Here is a 16,259-nt window from a genome sequence, read left to right as displayed (position 1 = left end):
TGTGTCATGGCGGTCAGTGACCACCGGAGGGCGCTGTAGTTCACAGACTCTGACAACTTACTACAGCATCCAAAAGACTACAAGTTCATACAGTCCACGCGCATACACCGGAACACCTACACTGACCTGTCATCACATCTGTTTTGTGTTACCGTTGATTATCTGGACTATTTATACAACCATTTCACCAGTTTGTCATCGCGTCGTTTGTCTTTCTTGTAACCAGTAAGTCTGTTTTTCCTAGTTGTTGTTCCTGATCTCGCCTAGTATATTGCTATAGTCTAGTTCATGTTTATCCGTCTTAGTTTCTTGTTTTGTTGTTTATTTGTTACTTTGCACTTTGGATTTTGTTTACTGTTACCGCACTATTTAATAATAAATCTGCACTTGAATCCGCTATCTTTTGTTCCCGTTTTTGTTATTGTTTTGATCACGCTAAACATGACATGGTGTCTGGACTCTGCCACCAAAACAAGAAATAACAAGACCGAAGTGGCAAAATCCTCCACTACACATTGATTAGCATATCAGTAATGTCATCATGCACAATTGGATCAGTTTGTATTATATGCATGTTTAAGAATGTGGTAAATGTATTTGAATTAAATGTGTTTTATATGTGTGTCTATCTTTATATGTGTGTATATCACACTATTGTCACACTAGGTATCCTTTAAATACTTGCTTAAAGTAGCTCCTGAGTATGATCATAGCAGTAAATAAAGCAGATACAGCTTCATAGCACATATAGAGTGAGATGAGATACTTTCCAAAGTTTAATCCTCAGAGTTGAAGGTTTGTCTACATCTCTGGCCCTCAGTAAGAGCACTAGCAATACGGTGTGTCCTACTGAAGGAGGAAAAGCAAAGCATCTCATCACTCACAGCTTCGGCTCTGACAGACAGCTCCTGTTTTACACACAATGCGAGGCTCAGAGCAGAAGCGGACATCGTGTCTAACATCTCGGTGCTGACTCACTGCTCTGTTCTCGCCGGGAAGATTAAAGCTGCGTGTGTCTTCACCAGCCAAGCACAAATTTCCCTTAATGTTTCTCCCATCAGTCCTTTATGAGTCTAATCTCTTTCAGGTTTCATCCCGTCCGTGCTATTGATCCGCCGACACAAACTACGCGCAGACGTTTGATCAGAGACAGACGGATGGGTTCAGACTGAAGACTGATGGAGAAGTCTGAGCTTTGAGGCTTATGGATCACTTTGTTGTGATGGTTTACCTTAGGCGACGCATTTGATAATAAACATGACGTGAGGTGCTGGTTATTAAACTTTCAGTTCGCTGACATCGGTGGACAGCAGTTGTAAAAGTGTGAAATTAAAGTTCTGTGCTGAAAACAAACATACTAGATGCACTTGGCTAAAAATCCAAACCCTAAATGATCTGTAATAATTATTGTTATTAGCTGAGTTAAAATAAATACATATATATAAATATTATAAATGGGTGGCGCATTGGTTAGCACTGTGGCCTCACAGCAAGAAGGTTTCTGGTTCGATTCCCGGCTGGGTCAGTTGGCATTTCTGTGTGAAGTTTGCATGTTCTCCACATGTTGGCGTGGGTTTCCTCCAGGTGCTCCGGTTTCCCCCACAGTCCAAACACATGCGCTATAGGGGAACTGAATACACTAAATTGGCCATAGTGTATGAGTGTGTGCATGAGCGTGAATGGATGTTTCCTAGTGATGGGTTGCAGCTGGAAAGGCATCCGCTGTGTGAAACATATGCTGGATAAGTTGGCGGTTCATTCCACTGTGGTGACCGCTAATGAATAAAGGGACTAAGCCGAAGGAAAATGAATGAATGAATATAAAGCATCGGCTATAGCAGCGGGTGTGTGCTATAGTGCAACTGGCAAATTTTCAGTGCATTTCATACCAAAATGTTTTAATTGAGAAAAAAAAAGACTTTTCACATATTTTAGGCTGACTTTTGTCTCTTTTTTAGGTCCAAACAGAATGTGTATGCACAGATTTCAACCGATTGTTTAGCCCATCATTGAGTTTATTTATTTAGTTGTGTAAATATAGGCTTTTATATTATTTTTTTGTAGTTTCATTAAGTAAAATGCAAATGTTTATAGGAAAATGTTTTTTATTTTTTTGAGTTTGTAAAGTCTATTTTCTGTGTTTTAGTGACTTTATTTGTCATGATCACCAGCGATCAAACCACCAGAGGTCGCTGGTAAACACTCACACACACACAGGACTACAAATCCACTTATAAATGGACTACATATTCAGTCATGCCACACACACACACACACACACACCTGCTTCCTCATTTAGACTGATTATACCCTCACCACCTGAGGATTGTCAAAAACTGATTACACACAGTATTTAAGCAGCGCACACACTCCTTCACATTGCCGAGCCTTGTTATCTGTCACTAGTAACACTACAACGCATTTTCCCAGTCTTGGTATCTTGTGTACCGACCGTTAGCCTTGTTAGCCTCTTTGCCTGCCTTTCTGACCTCTAGCCTGTATTCGACTGTGATTCTGAACTGTCTCCAAATACCTGTTTGCACCTGTGTTGACCATCGCTTGCCTTAGTGATGGTGAAATGAAGCTTTCTGATCCAGTGAAGCGCTCGACTCAATTGTATCGGAAAAAGGTTTGTTACTCGAAGCTTTCTAAATCAGAGCTCGATGAGGACCTCTTCTGGTGAGAGTGTGGGAAAGCACTGTGTTGCCATAATGTCAAATGTTCACAACTGACCAACTCATTCATGTAGTAATACAACAGCAATATAAACAAATTACTCAATTACTGTAGTTTTTACACAAGATATATTACATAACTGATGATTGTAGTAAAATCCAAGGTATTCAAAAGTTTATCATAACACAATTAGTCCCGCTCCAAGCAGGGATCGAACCAGCGATTCCTGATTGGGAGGCGAGTGCTCTAGGAGGACGCTATGTGAACGATGCTTGAGGGTCGCATTCACCAGATGGTCTCTGTTAAACACAATACTACAATATGCGGTGGCTTTCTTTAAAGATAGTCATAAAAAAAATACGCTAATACACTTTAGTATTGTTCAAAACCTTTTTACTAAAAAATACTATTGTAGTTTAGTTTAATTACTGGTCTGTGGGACTGGTGCAGTGCTTTGAAACAAATGTATGTAATAGACGCCAATTCTCTCGCTATACACTTTACTATGAGGGTGTTTAAACCTTTGAATCAAAATTCGAAGCAATCACGTGGGTAAAGGTGAAAATGAAGCTTCGGACGTCACTGATCACGTGATGATGGCAAAACGAATCAAGCTCCGGTACACTGCTTCACTGCGAGATGTATCGTTTTTTTGATACATGCTTCGAAGCCTCGGCGCACAACGTCACATCACTAGCTTGCCTGACTTTGAATAAACCTGCATGTGGATCCAAAACTTCTGTTGTTGGTGTCACTCCCCGTCGTTACATTATTAGATGAGAGACTTGGGTTGTTTACCAAATGGATCTAATTGGATATGCATTGTAAACCTTAAAGTTAAATTAAGTTTTTAGTAAAGATACTCTCAAAATTGTTCTGCATAAATGCAGATTTTTTTTTTACAAAACAGCAGAAAAATATCAAAAAAAAAAACAAACAGAAATAGCTAAAAATATCTGCAGATTCTGTCTGGCCCTACTCCTTTTGTAATAGTAACGTCAATACTTAAAGCTAATGTTTTTAAAACATGAATTATTGACAAGAATAATGCCGACTCTTTAGCAGGCATTGTTGGTGTTGTGAAATTAATATCAGAAATTCAGAATTAGACATACTTGGAGCTTAGTATTAAAGTTGACCTGTTATGCCCCTTTTAACATAATATAAAATAAGACTGAAGTCTCTAGAGAGTGCATGTGTGACGTTTCAGCTTAAAATACCACACTAATAATGTTTTTTTGTAAATCTCTGAAACTTAGGTTTTAATCTTAATTGTGTTTTGGTAACTGAAATGACACTGTGCTCTTTTCAGAAGAAGGCGGAGCTACAAATTCCTGTGTGTCAGCTAGTGGCAGATTCAAAAAAGACTGATGTCCTATAAGGGAGAGATTGCACTAGGGGGTGGGGCTTTCCCCCACTCATTATATGTACAAAGAGAGAATGTCAATCAATGTTATGATCATCAGCGATCTAGCGGCTGCACTAAAGAACTACAAATCTGGACTACATATCCTGTCTGTCACGTTTAGCGTAATCAAAACAATAGCAAAACGGGAACAAAAAGATTATGGATTGAAGTGCAGATTTAATAGATATAAAGTGCAGAAAACAGTGACAAAAATACAAAATCTCAAAAAATACAAAGTAACAAATCAACAACAAAACAAGAAACGAGACAGATAACACGAACTAGACTTAGGCAAACTACGAGGCAAGATCAGGAACAATGGCAAACTATGAGGCAAGATCAGGAACAATAACAAACTTACCGAGAGCAAGAAGACAATGAAGGCAAACGACGCGACGACAAACATAGGTGGAATGGTAGAATATATAGTCCAGATAATCAACGGTAACACAAAACAGATGTGATGACAGGTCAGTGTAGGTGTTCCGGTGTGTGCGCGGGGTATGAAAATGTAGTTTTTCCTGGGACACTGTAGCGCCTACAAATCCTAGAGCACTACAGCGCCCTCAGGTGGTCACAGACGGATGTGACACTGTCATGCACCGCTCACACACACTTGTTCCGGGTTTCCATTGATTACACACTCACATAGCTGGGAGCTGCTCAAAGACTGAATATGTTGACTATTTGGCAGCACACACACAAGCATCAGAGTCTTGTTATACTGTTGTTAGAATTACGCCACTTTTTCCTTTGATTTGCCCTGCCGTGTTTGACCCTCTGTTTGTTTGTTTGTTTGTTTGTTTGTTTGTTTACGCCGCTTGCCGCCATGACTGACCATTCGCTTGTTTAAGGGTGCTTTCACACCTACACTTTTGTTTTGGAACGTGTCTCATTTGCCCAGTTAGCGCGGTTCGTTTGGCATATGTTCGTTTGGCTCTGTTCCGCGCCAAAGTAATCGATCAGAGATCGCTTGAGTGAGGTGGTCTCGGCTCGATTGAAATAAACCCTGGAGCGGTTCAATTGCAGTGAGAAAGCGATCAGATCCGAGCGCGGTTATATCACAGTGTTTTATGGATATGTAATAGGCATACGGCTATATGAAGAGAGAATTATGAGTAGGGCGGGAAGTTTCGCGAGTCTCCGGATGCCCGCAAACGAGTGATGATCTCTCGGTAATCTCGCGTCTCCCTCCCGGTTCTCAAATAGGCATCGTCGTGCACCCTTCTCACCCCTTCCCACCGCATCTCTCCTCAGACACGTCGCGCGCGCACCCTGTCAATCACCACCAAACCACCACCTCTCCTGACAGCTGAGCGGGACGCTGCAAAATAAACCCTGACACTCTGACCAATGTGAGGAGAGTTTACTCGCACGTGACTTGTTTTAGCTCTTTTGGTTCGATTAGAAACTTTGCAATGTGAAAGAGAACCGCTCCAAGAGCAAAGAGCAACAATATAACATTTGTAATCTGTTTCGGAACAATTGAATCAATTCACAGGTGTGAAAGCACCCTAAGACTGTGCCTTTTGGATGATCTGCATAAACCTGTTTGCCTCCGTGTTGACTGTTGCTGCCTGACTAATCTTGAATAAACTGCACGTGGATCCGCAAGTCTGTTCTCAGCGTCTGCTTCATTACACTCAAAGTGTTTCAGCAGACTGTTTTTATTGAGCGTGAATATAAAATATAGAATTAATACATTTTTTAAACATCAGGAGCTGGTTACAGTCAGAGTCTGTTTCCACACAACTGTGTTCAAACCCCTTAGAAAGGGATTTTTGCATAATAGCTCCCCTTTATTGCTGAAAAGTGTGTTTGAATTTACAATGCAATGCAGTCCTTCATATAAACAAAACAATTAAAAAGTTAAAATGAAAGAATACATCTGTACTGAAAACCTCTAATCCAAAAAGTTGCATTTACTAGTCTTTCATTTTAAAAATCCCAGTTTTTAATCAACACTGCAATGGCTTTTTAAATATCTAATATGTGTTCATGTCTTAACACCTTCTTTACATTGGGACTTTGATCTAAAAGCCAAATAACATGTTAATAAAAGCAGTTGGTCCCGTCAAAAAGACAATTAAGTCTCTCTTCAGGCAGTAAAACCTTTAATAGCCATAATTAACCATTAACCTCTGGTGAATACGAATCTAATGGAGGCCATTCAGAGAGGTATTTAAAGGGTTAAACTCAGTAAATGCACTCATCATTTGGCGTTCTCGCTCCTTATTCACTGAGATTCTCTGAAAAGTGCCTAATGGCAGGCCAGTAGACATTTTCATTACTTTCCATGACCCGTGCCAGTCTGAAGTCCATTATGTCTGCAAAACGGCACACTGAGGGTAAATCTGCGCTATGCAGGTTGAAACGTTTCTGAGGTGTCAAGTGGACAATAAAAGAGGAGAGAATATGAAATTTGGGCTGTAATCGGCTCTTGAAAGGACAGAGAAATGTTAAAAGGTGCTGACGGAGAGACGCGTGACCTGCTGCTCGAATAAAAAAAAAAGGAGTTTTACATTTCTTTTCAATCCCACCAGGGAGAAAATGTGAGGGCTGATAGTTTGTCACATTCAGATCTGGACCGGCGTGCTTATCTCCTTATATAAATTCAAATGCAATCTGAATCCTGCAAGCACTGTGTATTCAATCCATGCAGCCATTTCCAAGTAATTATAACGCCTGTTTTGCACATGAGGTGTATGCAAAAACAATCACGGGGCATGCTGACTACAGCCAAGCACAGCACATTAGTATTCATAGATATTTGTACACAAAGCTTGGTTCTAGAACGCATTATGATTATTTTTTTCACACTGATGCATATGTAGCATGTGAGTAGCATGCAGGTATAATCATGGAAATAAAAACATTGTTTCATTCATTATATTTTTGTTTTTCATTAATTTATACTGTAACAACTGACCAACTTGTTTATGTTACTTTAATTTGAATCAGTTTATCAGGTTTAAAATGTTTTAAATGTATTTTTTAGGTTAAATCAAATCACTTATTATATTTTTTATTTAAACTAGGTTTAGGTTTAATCTTTAGCAAGTTAAGAATACTAAAAAAATTATTTGATGCAACTAAAAATGTTAGGCAGCAATCTTTTTGGTGTACATAATTAATTCATTCATCAGTTGTGATATAATTTTAAATTGTTAATATTACATTTATTTTCAACTTTGATTAAAAAGGTTATAGTTTGATTATGATTGGTTTTCTGTCATTCTTAAAATAAATGTCAACTACAATGAATTGCATGAAATTTGATAATATTTCAGTAAATCCTGCTCAAATTCACACTCAAAAATGATTTTTGCTGCTTGTTCAAACTGCTTATTTAAAATGAGTTGAAACAACACTATTCTTGAAACTTTGGAGGGGACAACTTCATTGTTTTAATCCACTTCAATTTGTTACGTAACTTTATCCATTTGTGCTTTTCAATATGAATAAATTGTGTGGAACCCTGGATTTTTACCGTGCATGTCTTCCATCTACTCATAAAAACTGATGCATATGTAGCATGTGAGTAGCATGAAGCTATAATCTCGAAAATAAAAATATTGTTTTAGTCACTCTATTTTACATTTTATGCATTTATCTTGTAAAAAAAGGAAAAATGTTTTTTATGTGACTTTAAATTGAATCAGTTAATTTTTTGAATGAAGTGTTTAGTTTAACTTAATATTTTGTATTAATTTGAGATGACTAAAAAAGTTATTTCTATTAATTCATTCGATTTCTTTTTCGGCTTAGTCTCTTTATTATTCTGGGGTTGCCACAGTGGAATGAACCAACAAAAAGTTATTTTGGTGCAACTAAAAAATGGCACGCAGAATTTAAGAATGAATTCTTTCTATTCCAAACTTCTCTCTTTCTGTTTTTTATTTTTTAACATATTATTATCATTTAATTTATTATTGTTATCATTATTATTAAGTTATGCTATTTATCATTCTTTTATTATTTACTAGTATCATTATTATTTATATTATTACATAATATATATTCATTCATTCATTCATTCATTTTCTTTTTGGCTTAGTCCCTTTATTAATCCGGGGTCGCCACAGCGGAATGAACCGCCAACTTATCCAGTGCGTTTTTATACAGCGGATGCCCTTCCAGCCGCAACCCATCTCTGGGAAACACACACTCATACACTACAGACAATTTAGCCTACCCAATTTACCTGTACCGCATGTCTTTGGACTGTGGGGGAAACCAAAGCACCCGGAGGAAACCCACGCGAATGCAGGGAGAACATGCAAACTCCACACAGAAACGCCAACTGACCCAGCTGAGGCTGGAACCAGCGACTTTCTTGCTGTGAGGTGACAGCACTACCTACTGCGCCACTGCGTCACCTTTCATAATACGTATATATTAAAGATTATCATTATTTTATCATAATTTTTATATTTTTATTATTATATTATTTTGTTTTCCATGTTGGCATGAGTTTCCTCCGGATCCTCCGGTTTCCCCCATTTTGCTATAGGTGAATTGAATAAACTACATTGGCCATAGTGTATGAGTGTGAAAGAGTGTTTATGAATGTTTCCCAGAGACGGGTTGCAGCTGGAAGGGCATCCGCTGTGTAAAACATTTGCTAGATAAGTTGGTGGTTCATTCTGCTTATGAATAAAGGAACTAAGTTAAAAGTAAATGAATGAATGAATGATCAAATATGTTTTGTGTTATAAAATTTTAAAAGGAAAACGTGGAAAGTCTTTGACTACATCTGTCATATCAAGCATTTATGTTCTTTTCAGGCAATAAAAAAATTATAGTGTACATAATTAATGCATTTGTGAAATCATTTTAAAACCCTTAATATTATTATTATTTTCAGTTTTGAGTAAGAATGTAGCAGATTGACCAAATAATAATGTTATAACTGGTTTTCTGTCATCCACCAAACCTAAAATAAAAGTCAACAATAATGGATTGCATGAAATTTGATCATTTCCTATGTCTTCTATCTATACTAGCATATTAGCATGCACTGTAAAAAAAAAATCTTGCTGCTTTAACTATTTTAGTTAAATCAAATTATATTTTCTAGTCATCTTACTGTAACTTACATCAATCAGACTGACTGAAATATTAAGTTAAACTTTGTTTAAATGTAACTGAAACCTGCTTAACTTATTAAAACAAGTCACAAATGTAAATGTAAAGTAACAAAAACATTAGTTGTCCTGACTTTTTTGTCCTTATTGTATCCTTCTTTAACTTTAGCATAAGTTTATCTCAAAGTTTTTGCATTGATCATTAAAAAGGTATGACGAATCACCCTGCTGGAACTTATGCAACTTGCCACACATTGCGAGTAACAATCCCGACTCATGAAACACGAGTCCCCTCCGCAGACGAGTTTATTTTAGACTTTTGTTTGATTGTGCTTTTTTTTCCCAGGGAGAGTATAATTTTGCGCATGAACACCAGAGGGGGTGAAGAATACCCCTGCATAATTAAAAGCATACAAACGGAGGGAGCGCATTGATTAATTCATGATGAAGATTCGAAGGGATCAGATTAAACAGCGTTTGATCATAAAGAATTGGCCGTTAAAGATGCAGCACTAATCCATCTGCTACAGCGCCTGATGCTAAATAATGCACGCTTCGTTGACGCCTGAATGATGTGGAATTAGTTAATTGTGTTGTAGTTGTCAAGGTAGTTTAGTCTAAAAGAGATCTGCTCGGCTGCCAATAAACTTGAGATGTTTCATGTTTAAATACTGCTTAAATCTGCATCAGTTCATTTTTTTATAGGAATAGTTCACCAGAAAGTTGTGGAAAGTGCCACATGCTGCTCTTTTACATACAACTACATTCATGGTGACCTAGTTGTATGATGCTTTTATGATGTGTTCTGTTCCTAGGGCTTGACAGGCATCGTCTGTATGAACTATGAAGCTGTGTGAAGATTTGCTGTTAAAAAATCTCTTTTCGAGTCAATGCAACTTTGGAACGAACACAAGGGTGCATGATGACAGAATGCTTACTTCTGGGGAAACTTTCTCCTTATATGTATTCAATTTGAATGCCGTCCATTATTAGATATGTTTGCATACACCTATTGTTATGTGCATCTTGGAATATGGTATTAAAAACAAGCTAAATTAATTATGTTTAAATTAATTTAAAAAATCCAGCATGCACTTTAAAAAAGTTGCCCGATTTTGTTTGAACAGGTCATGTGATAACGAAAATGAGGACAGTATTTTGTAGATGGTTTTGTTCTCTTTGCTTGATTGGATAGAAACGCTGTTTTTACATTTACATTTTTACATTTAGCAGACGCTTTTATCCAAAGCATCTTACAAATGAGGACAAGGAAGCAATTTACACAACTAAGAGCGACAATGAATAAGTGCTATAGGCAAGTTTCAGGTCTGTAAAGTCTAAGAAGGAAAGTATTAGTAGTATTAGTTTTTTTTTTTTTTGGGTACAGTTAGTGTGATATTCAGAGAGGCAATTGCAGATTAGGAAGTGAAGTGGAGAGTAAATAGTTGAGTTTTTAGTCGTTTCTTGAAAATAGCGAGTGACTCTGCTGTTCTGATGCAGTTAGGGAGTTCATTCCACCAACTGGGCAGATTGAATGCGAGAGTTCGCGAAAGTGATCTCTTCCCTCTTTGGGATGGAACCACGAGGCGACGTTCATTCACAGAACGCAAGTTTCTGGAGGGCACATAGATCTGCAGAAGTGAGAGCAGATAAGAAGGAGCAAGGCCAGAAGTCGCTTTGTAGGCAAACATCAGAGCTTTGAATTTGATGCGAGCAGCAACTGGCAGCCAGTGCAAACGGATGAGCAGCGGAGTGACATGTGCTAGTTTAGGTTCATTGAAGACCACTCGTGCTGCTGCGTTCTGGAGCAGTTGAAGAGGCTTGTTTTATATGCAAATGTTTTATTTGATATATCAGTTTTGAGCATAAGTTTGCATATTTGAATGCAAACACAGCTATTGATATAAAACTCATATTATATATACACTTTATCAGGTAGACCTTACTAGTAACGGGTTGGACTCCCTTTTGCCTTAAGACCTGACTTAACCCTTTATGGTGTAGATTCATCAAGGTACTGGAAATATTCCTCAGAGATTTTGCTCCATATTGACATGATAGCATCACACAGTTGCTGCAGATTTGTCGGCTGCACATCCATGATGCCAATCTCCCGTTCCACCACATCCCAAAGGTGCTCTATTGGATTGAGCTCTGGTGAATGTTGAGCCCATTTGAGTACAGTGAACTCATTGTCATGTTAGAAAAACCAGTCTGAAATAATTGGTGCTTATTGACATGGTGCATTATCCTGCTGGAAGAAGCCATCAGAAGATGAGGACACTGTGTTCATAAAGGGATGGACATGGTCAGCAACAATACTCGGGTAGGCTGTGGCATTGACAAGATGCTCAATTGGTACTAATGGGCCTAAAGTGTGCCAAGAAAATCTCCCCCACACCATTACACCACCACCACCAGCCTGAACCGCTGATACAAGGCAGGATGGATCCATGCTTTCATGTTGTTGATGCCTAATTCTTACCCGACCATCCGAATGTGTCAGTAGAAATGGAGACTCATCAGAGCAGGCAACCTTTCTCCAGTCTTCTATTGTCCAGTTTTGGTGAGTCTGTGTGAATTGTAGCCTCAGTTTCCTGTTCTTAGCTGACAGGAGCGGCACCCGGTGTGGTCTTCTGCTGCTGTAGCCCATCCGGCTCAAGGTTGGACGTGTTGTGTGTTCAGAGATGCTCTTCTGCAGAGCTCGGTTGTAACGAGTGCTTATTTGAGTTACTGTTGCCTTTCTATCAGCTGGAACCAGTCTGGCCATTCTCCTCTGACCTCTGGCATCAACAAGACATTTGCGCCCACAGAACTGAAGCAAAAAGATTTGCTTTGTCATATTGCATAAATTCCATAAAAAAATTAGGTTTTCACCAAAATACAAAAATCGTTTCTGGGTTTTTTGTGTAAGCAAGTATTTTATAGTACTTCAAAAATACTCAAAAATGTCTCTATCAGTGTTTTCAAACTATTCTATTTGATGTACCAAAGCAACACAAGTGGCAATTTTACATCTGTCACATCCATAACGGAGAGATGTCACATCCGTAACGACACTCTTTCCTCATAAATGTAAAAATATTAAATTAAATCAATCATTTTTGTTTTATAGTGAGCCAACTCTTAATATATACATACACATAGTCATGTGATAACAAAAACGAGGACGGTATTTTGTCAATGATTTTGTTCTCTTTGCTTCATTGGATGGAAACGCTGCTTCAATCGCAAATGTTTTATGTGATTTTTCAGTTTTAAGCATAAGTTTAATTAGCATATTTGGATGAAAACAAGGCAACTGATATACAGAAAGCATGTTAAAAATCAAATTTGGGCCACTAATTTGATCATTACAGCAGTTTTATGAGGTTATCCCTCAAATGAGCCATGATGGAGTAATTATGTTGTTAGCTTGTGGACGTTTCGCACAATGCTGGAACAGCTTCGAGAGTAATTAAAGCTCGGATAGATGAGAATATGTGCGCTGTCAGATTTGGCCCTCTGCTGCTTGCCTTCAGCATGCTCTTGATAAATAACAGAGATTCTGGCCCAGTTTTCTGTCATGATAGTCCTTGTTTATGTCCAGAGTTTGCCATAAATCACTCTGTGAGTTTCCAAACACAGCCCCGGATATGGAGAGGGGAGGAGGAAACATCGTTTGTGTGCTGTCATGCTGCGTAACAGCGACATCCACCTTACACCTCATATATAAATGTGTCTGGACATCTCTGATGTTTTCTTTGGTGTTTGTGTGTGGGGAGGTAAACATCTGAATCGATTTTAGTCTGTATTTGCTGCCTGTGATCTGTTTTTGTATCTGTGAGTTGTTTTTGTTATGGCTGTTCTGCACTTGGGTCATTTTTCTTAGGTTTTCTCAAGTCGACATCAAAGTTTGTTTACTCGTCAGGTTTATACTATATATTTTCCAGTCCATTTATTTACTTTTATGTTCTATAGACTTGTAAAATGCATAATGGAACTTTCCCCATTGCAATCTTACTTAAAAACAAACCATATAAAAAAAGAGTTTCACACAGATTTTCTGCAGGTGTTCGAACTATATTTGTTCTGTGTTGTTTTACAATCTGTACGTGTTACAATTATTCCACAGTGGTTCTTTCTATACTTGTTATGGATGTCCTAGTATGGTTGTGCGTGTATTTTGTATGGGTGTTCTAGAATATTTGAGGATGTATTTGTTATGTTTTCTAAAATTGTTTTTCCTCTGTTTGTTATGAAGTTTCTACAATGTTTCCACCTGTACTTGTTATGTTTTTCTTAATTTATTTTCCATATACTGTTTGCCTGTATTTCTGGGTGTTCTAGTATATTTAAACATTTTAAAAACCTAAACATTTTTAAACAATGTTTTTTTTTTAAATATTCTTTTTGTGTAAATGCACCTTTTCCATTTACAACAAAGAATAAAAAATACTTTAACATAAATCAAAAGATTTGCTAAGCAATTCACAACACTTTTCACAAAAAGTTACAGAAACACATTCTCTCATGTACTATATAACAATTTTTTGTCCTCCAACTTTCACACACCACCTTTGTAATCACTTAAAAGGTAATTTAATTTACTTAATTTTAAAATAGAAATAGAAATATGCAAATTATTTTAATGAGATATGCTCAATGTTTGATTAGGTTTACAATGCCAATATGTCTTCATGAACACTTTGCATGTGCAGGACTTTTGCCAGCTGAAGTGCGTGGTGGAAAGCAAATGCCAAAAGGTGCAGATATCAATAATGAAACTGTATTTATCAAAAAAATGCTTACCAAATGTTTATTAAAATGCCTTAAATGTTTAGTTTACATTTATAGTTTTGTTAAACAAATTGTTTTTGTATTATAGAACTTAATAATGAATGTTTATGAGTTTCTTTAAGCATATGCTTTTAAATGATGATTCATGTTTTAATATGGAAATTATCCATAAAATCACTTTGCCTTAATATTTATTTTTTATAGATATTGTAATGAAGGAGTTGTCCAACACTTTTGTACCTTTTTTTGAGAACAATTATGTGCCTTCATTTCAAATGTACCATAAACCATACAGAACAGTATTATAAGAGGTCTTTTCTGTACCATATACAAGGTACAACTCCTCAAGGAACATTATTTGTACTACCGTGTTTCTTTTTTCTGAGAGTGCATATTTGTAACTTTAGTCCTATAAAGATGTTTCTTTTTATATTGTTTCTGTTTTATGCTTTTCTATTGTATTTTTAGATAATTTCGGACTGTATTTGTAGTTCTCAAACTAACAATGCTTCACTTTTTGTGCCAATTACTGCTTTCAGATTGTTCTATTTTTTTTGCATATGTTGTTTCTGCCAAAATTCTAACCATTGCCCTTAAAAGTACAATCAGGGCTCGAAATTGCGACCATTTTGCGACCAAATATCACCCGAAATTTAAGCCATGCGACCTCATAATATATATTGTGAGCATTCATGCAACTGCAAATAATGGTTTAGTGCGAACCGTTTTTTTTTTTTTTTCTAAAAACGTGGTAAAATTGGTCTTCCCTGCCGCCATATTGGTTTATATTAGCTGTCAATCACTCAAGACTTTCCGCTGTCAGATGACAGGTAGGGAGCTTTTGTGACCGCGGGGAATGCAAACGGCTGAAGAGTGAAAAGTACACTGAATCTCGATGCGTTGCATACATTGTGTGTTCAACCAACACAATTTCACGGCAATTTGTAACTTTTTCAAACGTTTCCTCGTGAGATCAGGCTGCAACAGCACAAATGTCCGCTAAAACACCTTTGCCAAAGAAGCTTGCCTGAGTTTAAACTGATGCGGAATATAACAAAGAACAGTATTGCGCCGGTGGTCATTAGGAGAATCCTGCTCTGCCCCCCTCATATATTGGGCCGGCTGACTCGAATGCTTTTCCGCAAACAGAAAAATGTAATGACGAGGCTGAGCATTAAAACGACACAAACCGAAACCAAAGCTTTTAAAAGTGAGACTTTTCTTCCTTTCTTTTGTCCGTTCTTTCTTGAGGTGTATATTATTTTTCTATTTAATTACTGATGACTGCCTTGCAGCTTTCAGCATTGAATTGCATTATTTATTATATTATTTCGTTTGTTTTGTAGCAGAAATATCATTTATTAAATTGACATGCATATAAAAACAATAGTACAAGATAAATATTTCTTACTACAATGCTTCATTTGTGTTTGATGCAAAGCATCAATTTATTTTTCATAAAGTAACAGTAGGACTATATAGCAGATAACTTACATTAAAGCACATTCAAGGCAGCATGATGATGAGAAATATAATTCATTATGAGTATTATTGTCATCATCATCATCATTAATATTTTATAATTATTCAACATTCATTTTGGAATTATTGCACAAATATTAAGCCATCACAGCATTAGTTAGATAGTTGTTTCTGGGTTTTGTTAGTCCCAATTGATGTTCGATGCTCCTACATTTTTTCTGGTGCTCCTAAATATTTCAGGTTAGGAGCACCGGTGCTACTAAGTAAGAAAGTTAATTTCGAGCCCTGACAATGCTTCACATTTTTTTTTTGGATTGTACCTGTAACCTTTGTTCTAGAATATTTCCATCTGTGTTTTGCTTTGGCTGTTTTAAATATTTCCAGCAGGATTTCTAACAGTTTTCCTCAAATGTGTCTGTCAGAGTTATTTTTAAGCCTCAGAGCTGTGGAGTGTTTGCCACCAGTGAACCTCGCACGGGGAGAGGGTTTGAAGAGGTGAAAGCACTCTGCATGGAAATGGATGTCATGATCAGCCCGGTGTGATGGAATATGAAAATGTATTTTGCGAATGTTATTGGATTCAGAAGAGCACCCGGGGGGGAAGCCCCAATCCCAGATGAACAGGAGAAAGAAACAGCCGTCAATTGAAAAGATAAAAAAGCAATCTTGTGCACCTGTAACCTTTAAGAGATATCTCTCCATGTCTGAGAGCTGCTTTAAGCAATCACCGCTACCGAACAACTCAAGGAACCAATATATATATGAGGAATACATGTGTGACGCTGAAGGTGAAGTCATGTTTGACTGAAGCTCACTTCAAAAGCTGT

General features: G+C 37.3%; 1 long non-coding RNA gene across 1 annotated transcript; it reads right to left on the bottom strand.

Annotated features, from left to right (window-relative positions):
• Positions 1-428: 428 nt before the first annotated feature.
• Positions 429-3,906, bottom strand: LOC141380867 (uncharacterized). The gene is made up of 3 exons (XR_012400178.1): positions 3,674-3,906; positions 3,371-3,622; positions 429-2,558 (listed from the first exon to the last, which is right to left on the bottom strand). It is a non-coding gene; the product is annotated as an uncharacterized lncRNA (long non-coding RNA).
• Positions 3,907-16,259: the final 12,353 nt, after the last annotated feature.

This window comes from Danio rerio, chromosome 25, assembly GCF_049306965.1.
Source record: "Danio rerio strain Tuebingen ecotype United States chromosome 25, GRCz12tu, whole genome shotgun sequence".
NCBI lineage: Eukaryota > Metazoa > Chordata > Actinopteri > Cypriniformes > Danionidae > Danio > Danio rerio.
This window is presented reverse-complemented; position numbering and strand designations above follow the sequence as displayed.